The 8,080-nt window shown below is 37.1% G+C and overlaps 1 pseudogene; it reads right to left on the bottom strand.

Annotated features, from left to right (window-relative positions):
- Positions 1-777: 777 nt before the first annotated feature.
- LOC100684647 lies at positions 778-2,391 on the bottom strand (annotated as a pseudogene).
- Positions 2,392-8,080: the final 5,689 nt, after the last annotated feature.

Raw genomic sequence — 8,080 nt, 5'->3', positions numbered from 1 at the left:
TATATTAATTTGTTCCCAGAGACTGAATGAACAGAATCACTGTACTTTGCAAAAACCTATTGTTTTGCAAGTCTTACTGACACCTGGTGGCTAAATCTCAACAGAGTTCATAGTAACCATCAATAAGCTGTTTTTGCAATAAAATATCTAGGATTTGCAACACATTTGACACTGAGGGAGAGCTAAATGTTTGACTACAGTCTAAGCAGAGTAAGAAATTCAGAGTCAAAGCAAAATCTTGGCAATTTATTCAGGTTCAAAGACACTCATGGGTATTCGTTTTTAAGTTTTTACCCATGTTTTCAAAAACTCAATTCATCTATTCTAAGTTACTATGTGGAGACAATCTTCTGAGATTAATACCTCCAAGAGATATTTCTGATATTAAATAGATTTTGGTCAATTATTTTTCTACATACAAATGCACTAATAGAAGTGCATAATACCAACATTTAGTATTATGTAGTAGGTCCATTTTGTGCTCATTATTTTTTTATAATAAGCAACATAAAAATAGTATAAATTCACAACTCACAGAAAGTCTACACAGTGAATTACTGAGAGACTCAAGCCTTCTCATGGCTACAATTTTAATCCAGTGGTTCTCAAACTTTAGAGTGGTGAAAAATCACTTTATTCTTATTTTTAAATGAATATTGATAGGACACGCCCCTAGAATTTCTGTTTCAGATTCAGTAGACCTTGAGTGGAGATCAGGAATATATAATTAATCCTATTCTCAGACTTGTGTTTAGAAATCCCACTTGAATCCATCTCTCATCCTTCAATTTCTTCCGGTCTGTATCCTGATTGCCTCTGTAATCCCCCACTTCCATATCTGTCTCCCACCCAGTGTACATTTCTACTTTGTCCAATAACATCATCTTAGTTTTCTCTTAGTGAATGACTTCTGTACCCTCAGCCACTTTGAGCCAGTATGATTCAGAAATGCCTAACCCCATGCCTATTTGAAGGCTGGGCTGTGAGCCAGGCCTAGACAAGCAGGATATTCTATTCCCAGACCACAGCGATTGGTTCAAGGATGGGTTTCTGGTCTGCACTTAAAGGAGACTTATTATGGGACTTGTTGAGGAAAGATTACTCTCTTGCTGGGGTCACTTAGCTTGTAGAATATAAACTCAGAGATGCTGTTGGCCATACGTATCAGTCTGTGTGAAAGGTACAATCACACACATAAAAACAGCTTAGAGATGATGAAACATAGCTTTGTCTGTAGTCATTGTTTAAGCCCCTGGATTCATGTGTCTGAAACTAGATCAGTCACTAACTTTTTCTGTTGCGTGTATTCATAAATTTCCTTTGTTTTGTTTCTGTTATATATAATGACAGATTCTGCAATTCTAGTTCCTTGGCATATAGACCACTTCATCTGTAAGCTCCTGCGATTTCTTCCCACATTTTTTGGACTTAACAGCATGAGTAAAATTTTACTAGGTGGCTCAGTGGTTGAGTGCCTGCCTTCCACTCAGGGCATGGTCCTGGGGTGCTGGGATCAGTCCTGCATCGGGCTCCCCCCAGGGAGACTGCTTCTCTCTCTGTCTATGTTTGCCTCTCTCTGTGTGTCTCTTGTGAATAAATGAATAAAATCTTAAAAAAATAATAAAATAAAATAAAATAGACTATCTTATAACTTTTTTTCCCCCACTGTAAAATCTGAGAGGAAAACCCTAGGAGATGTTTGGGGAAGTGGCAGGGGCAGACCCACTGTACGGGCTACAGCATATTACAGAGGCGTGGGGGGCTGAGGTGAGGGACAGCTGGGTAGAGCTACATTACAAATCAGTGCTCCCACTCTAATGGGCCTCCACCTGTCTAGCACCACCAGCAGGAGTTCACAGTTCTCTCCTCCCAAGTGATGTTTTAGAAATTTCCGGAGCTGGCTTTCTCCTCCAGTCTACTCAGGCATCTTCAGTTTGGAGTTGAGGTTGAAGTAGGCACCTCCTGCCTCTCAAACCAGAGCCAGTGCTGCTTTTTGAGAGGCAACTTCAGTCGACCCCAGCACAGGCTGGAGGCCAGATTCATGATGAAACCCATGATGTTAGTGAGAGCAGCGGTACTGACATCCCCAGGCTTGTTCCACCACTCTGCTGCATAGCCTATGGTTTGAAGTGCTGCCATAAAGGACGTTCACTTCATAGTTCCCATTTCCTACTATGCTCTTCTTGTGGAGGTTCACCATGGTGCTTGGAGATAGCCCTGGGAAAATCTCTTGCAGCATTTCTGATATGAAGACCTTGCTGTCCTGGAAGATGTTATTGAGGCCACAAAGCTCCCTGCCCTGTTTTTCATGGTAGGTTTATGGAGGTGCTGCCTGGGGCAGCTCCAAAGATTCAGATTTGGCCTTGTCTCCTTCCATGGCACAGAACTCATGTTTTCATTTAAAGTTCCAGAGAGGGCTAAAAACACACCACTCTTCCCTCCAGAGTGGCTGCACCAGTTCACATTCCCACAAACAGTGCAGGAGGGTTCCCCTTTCTCCACATCCTCTCCAACATTTGTGGTTTCCTGCCTTGTTAATTTTTCCCATTCTCACTGGTGTGAGGTGGTATCTCATTGTGGTTTTGATTTGTATTTCCCTGATGGCAAGTGATGCGGAGCATTTTCTCATGTGCGTGTTGGCCATATCTATGTCTTCCTCTGTGAGATTTCTCTTCATGTCTTTTGCCCATTTCATGATTGGATTGTTTCTTTGGTGTTGAGTTTAATAAGTTCTTTATAGATCTTGGAAACTAGCCCTTTATCCAATGTCCACAATAGCCAAACTGGAAGGAGCCTCGGTGTCCATCGAAAGATGAATGGATAAAGAAGATGTGGTTTATGTATACAATGGAATATTCCTCAGCCATTAGAAACGACAAATACCCACCATTTGCTTCAACGTGGATGGAACTGGAGGGTATTATGCTGAGTGAAGTAAGTCAATCGGAGAAGGACAAACATTGTATGTTCTCATTCATTTGGGGAATATAAATAATAGTGAAAGGGAATATAAGGGAAGGGAGAAGAAATGTGTGGGAAATATCAGAAAAGGAGACAGAACATGAAGACTCCTAACTCTGGGAAACGAACTAGGGGTGGTGGAAGGGGAGGAGGGCGGGGGTTGGGGGTGAATGGGTGACGGGCACTGAGGGGGGCACTTGACGGGATGAGCACTGGGTGTTATTCTGTATGTTGGTAAATTGAACACCAATAAAAAATAAATTTATTAAAAAAAATTGTAGAAAATGGAAGACCTTGTTTATTTCCCACCTTCCTCCCCCACCCCCCCCTCAAAAAAAAAATCAGTTTTCTTATCATATTTTCCTCTCTGCAAATGCCTACCAAGCCACAATGCAGGAGGACCAGATGTAATTGGTCACATCACTCCTTTTCTTCTATTGCTTTCTTTCTTTAATTTATTTATTTTTAATTTATTCATGAGAGACACAGACGGAGAGAGATGCAGAGACACAGGCAGAGGGAGAAGCAGGCTCCATGCAGGGAGCCCGACGTGGGACTCGATCCCTGATCCCAGGACCATGACCTGAGCCAAAGGAAGGTGCCCAACCACTGAGCCACCCAGGCGTCCCTTCTTCTATTTCTTTCAAACAACAAAGCCACTGACTGAGGAGATGAGGGTTGGGTGGTGAGTAAAACACAAAATTGGAGCAGTTCGCTAGCGAGGGAGGGCCAGCTGGCCTGGGTCGGTGTGCGCCGGGGCCTCAGGGGCGGCTCCCCCAGAACGTGCCCCTCTCACGCTCTCCCCGCGCCCCCCGCTTCTTGCTCCCCCTCACCCCCTTCCCCAGCCAGGAGACAACGCCAGTCAGCTGCAGAGAGAACCAAGCTGGCGGGGAAAGTGGCTGTAATAGTATCACGGCCTTCTCCTCCTCATTATATTCAGAATACAGTAAAACCATCATGACCTGGCTTCAACTTCTACTCCTGTCACTACCCCAATTGCTCAAATACCGTCCAGCCAACCTAGAATTTCTCCACTAGCTCTTCCTTCATCTAAGTTGATTGTTGAACTATTATTATTATTACTATTAATGCACTGAAATGTACATCCTCTCTTTCTGCACATAGAGAGCTCCTAGTCACCTTTCGGACAGCAGCCAAATGCCATTTGTATAAGATCATCCATAGCCACCTCCCCTAAAAGTTGTTCTCCCTGTTAGTGTGTATTATTGCATCCTATTCTTTTCCTTCATCACATTTTTCACATTTCAACTATGGATTTATTTCTGTTTGCTTGTTTAATATCAGTCCAAAACAGCAAAAACTATGTGCATTTTGTTGAATACCGACACTAAGTACTCTAAAAATAGTTTGTTGAACAGATTATATAAACATATTTTTAAATAAGGCTAGTCTTATACAGCTCAATTAAAAGGAGAAATGAAACACATTACATTTAAGTTAGCTTTTACTCCAAAATAACAAATTACTGCTGTCTGGCAAGTTAGACTGAGGCTGGTTAACAGACCTCTAATATTTGGCAGCAGCATGCTAATCCATATATTTTAATTCTAGCAAAATTGTTATAAATATTAGTCCATTTAGTTATACAGTTGTCAAAACTTTGCTAGTGTCCATCTGGATAATGTTTTATAGTTTCAAATGACTATTTGCAAATCTCCATGTTTATCTCAACTATTCACACCTGCTTTGAATAATAACCAAGGTGACCTCTGCTGATACAACCTATTGGTTGGCAAAAGAACCAACTAACTCCTAGTTCTTCCTCCTTCTCAAGGCAGGGGAACAAATACTCTCCATGAAGGTTGTCTTAACTTCAATACTACATGAAATGACCTCATTCAAGTATATTCTCTGTTGTCTGTCCTTTGACTTTTTCCTCAGTTATGTAAATTCAGTCATTTGCTTATTTTTGGAAAAATCTGTTGTAAGCCAGTGAAAGACTGGCATCATACTTGATAAATATAAACTTCTTTTAAAATAATTAAAATGTTTTCGATAATTTAAAAAAACTCACTTTTGAAGTGAAATTGTACATGAAAAACAAAACAAAACAAGAGAAGTGCAGTTGATTTTTATTACCTAGACACTCACCTTACTTGTTTCAAATACAAGCATCTAAGGAAAATTGAAATTTCTCGATTATTTGTTTTATTTATATATTTAATATTTATTATTTGTAGCACAACATTGTTTTATTTCACTATTTCAGTATTCTTTCACTTACATAGAATGTAGTTTCTTTTTCTCATTAAGTTCATTCCCTAGTATTAATAGGTTTTATTTTCTAGTCCAGAAACAGTTTCTATAGGAAAATGGATTCCAAATCACAAGCAATTAATATTAAGCCTTTTGTATTACAAACTCCTATGTTTGAGGATTCTTTTGGGGGGAGAGTGGTAAAAAATCCAACCTAATCTTCACCGTAAAGGATCTCAAGATAAATTCAAGGATCTAAGAACTAAGAATACATAAAGCATTATTAAAGGGATTTAAATAATAGTTTTAGGAAGAGTTAATTTATCAACCAGGTTTATTTACATTTTGGCAAATGTCTAGCACAACACTGAAGAGGAAATATGAGAGTAATATGTATGTATTGTTCCTGACTGCAGTTAAAAAAAAACTCTTAACATATCACCAAAATATATGATTTGCAATAGTTTTCTGAGAGGTGCTCCCATTCTTTGTTTTCAATTTTTTTTTTAGTTAATGGGTACTAAACTTCGTAACACAGTTTGATATAGCGATCAATATCATGATACTATTTTATTTCTTCTTTAACTTGTTTTTGTAAAAATTACATTAATAGATTTCCTTATATCAACTAATTTTTGAAGTCATGCGATTCCTTTATAAGGTATTTTTTCATTAATACAGTGATAGGTTGTACTTCCTAATTCTTTGAGCTTCACATCTTTGCTTAAATATGAAGATGCTCTTTTCTTTTTTTGCATTCTTTCTGTTGTTTGCTATCCGGGTTTTTGCTCAACTTGGAGAATTTGTTGGAAGGTCTGGAAAAATTAAAATTAAAAAACTATAGCTTCCTTGAAGGGTTGGTAAAATTTAGTTCCCATGTTACATTTGCATACTTTTTTACTTGTGTTTCCCCCAGTCTCATCTCATCTGTAAGTTCCTTCAGTTTAGAGACCAGACTCTTCACCTTTGAAGATCCAGCACTTAATGTAGACTTTGCCACATAGCATATAGTCTATGAATTCAGTTAATTCAGTGAATTAACAAAGTGATGCAGTTGGAGAATTCTTTGGATCTGGCCAAGCAAGTAAAATGAAAGGAAGAGTTTTATTTAAGCAATTTTCCAAACTGTAAATTTTCTCCCAAACAATAAATGCCCCTCTGCTTTAAGATAAAAAGAGCATATGTAAAAATTTTTCTTATAACAATATTATTATCTGGGTGCTATTCTCTCAACTCATTCAAGTCTAATTTGACTTTCATTCAGTTTTCATGAGTTTTAAATATCGCAGGCTATAGCCAAACAATAAACTTTTAATGTTAATTTTGTCTTTGAAGAAATGATAGACTTCAAGAGGAAATGTTAAGATAGAGAAGACAACCAAATTTTGCATATACAAAAAAGTGTTTGTATATGTTTTAAAAGGCCTGAAAATCTCTACCTGTGTTTTGCTCTTTCAAAACTAAGGAACTGAGAAATAATGGACTATAATGAATGCACATATATTTGTTACTCATGTTTGGAGATGAACCCATAATGTTTTTTTCTTCAATTATTAACAATTGAAAATTTTAGCATACTTGAAAATAAAAGTGTACTTAACATTCAGAATATCTACCGTATTCCAACTCTGAATTTTTCATCTCTTTATTAAATGTGCTGAGCTCTCCCTCTTTATAGACCACTTAAGCTCTCTCATGAAATAGACTGTCTTCTTTATCTTTATATCCTTTACTATCCCTAGCATAATGCCATTGATGAAGTAAAACATTCTGTAAATATATTTGAATTTCTTTTTAAAAATTATAAAAAATGCTAATGTAAAACTATGACATTAAGAGACCACATAAAACAGAAAGATTAAAAGATATACCAAAAGCTAACAAACCATATAGGAAACACGATTGTGCAAATTTTAATATATTGTTCTCTCTCTATTGTAAATATTTCCACTGGCTTGTTTGTACAAGGCCAAATATCTCTTTTGTTATTACCCAATACTTTTCCTTCAACACATAAATACTTCTTCTCTAAATTCTTTTTTCCTGAATCAGAAGTTCTTATAGTTGGAATTACTAATCATAAAACCACAGAGAGTTCAAAGTCTAAATTTACCCAAATGTAAGACTTTTTCATGAAATGCTAAAAATAAAAATAATTATTGAGAAAACAAATATAAATTGTATTGGCATGACAAGCAGATTTTAGGTAAATGAATGCAAATGGAAAGTTTCAGAACTTTACAAAACCCCGAAACAGACATTTTTCTTCCAGTCTTTTCTTTGGTGATTAAGATCCATTTTAGAAAGATTGAAGTCAAGGGAATTATTCACATATATACTTAGCACTATTGAAGCATTAGGCTGACAATCTTTCTCACTGTATTTTTCCACATTATAAAGTGCCCCAAGCATTATAGTAATTTCCCCCCCTGGAATATATAAATTGCCTTATATAAACTCTGACTATTGTTGCTGAGTTGGGCTTTAGGATTTTCTCTTGGGGCATTATAATAAGCTAAGCACCTATATTTGCCTTAAAATTCATTGTCCAACCACATAAGCCTCCAATGTGACAAATCCCATTATTTTGTGGCTCTTTTGTCTAACCCTAACAAATTTTTTTTAAAAGCATTTTAGCTGCTTTCTACATAGAAGTAAATAATTATTTTGAAAAAAACACAATAGTCCTTATAGGTAAAAGTGTCATGCCAAATGGAACAAACCACATTTCTGTACATTTTTTTTTAACTTTCTATAGCTTATTTTGGGGACTGTGTCAATTAATTTATTGGATGGCTATTGTATGTCAGGCTAGGGATTGGCAGTAAACCAAGTCGTGAATAATTAAGTGGGTGTTGAAAGATATGAGACAAATGTTTTGTTGAGGAAAGTAGGAGTAAGA

This window comes from Canis lupus, chromosome 32 (assembly GCF_011100685.1).
Source record: "Canis lupus familiaris isolate Mischka breed German Shepherd chromosome 32, alternate assembly UU_Cfam_GSD_1.0, whole genome shotgun sequence".
Taxonomy (NCBI): domain Eukaryota; kingdom Metazoa; phylum Chordata; class Mammalia; order Carnivora; family Canidae; genus Canis; species Canis lupus.
Note: the sequence above shows the minus strand (reverse complement) of the source record. Positions and strands in the feature narration are given on the sequence as shown.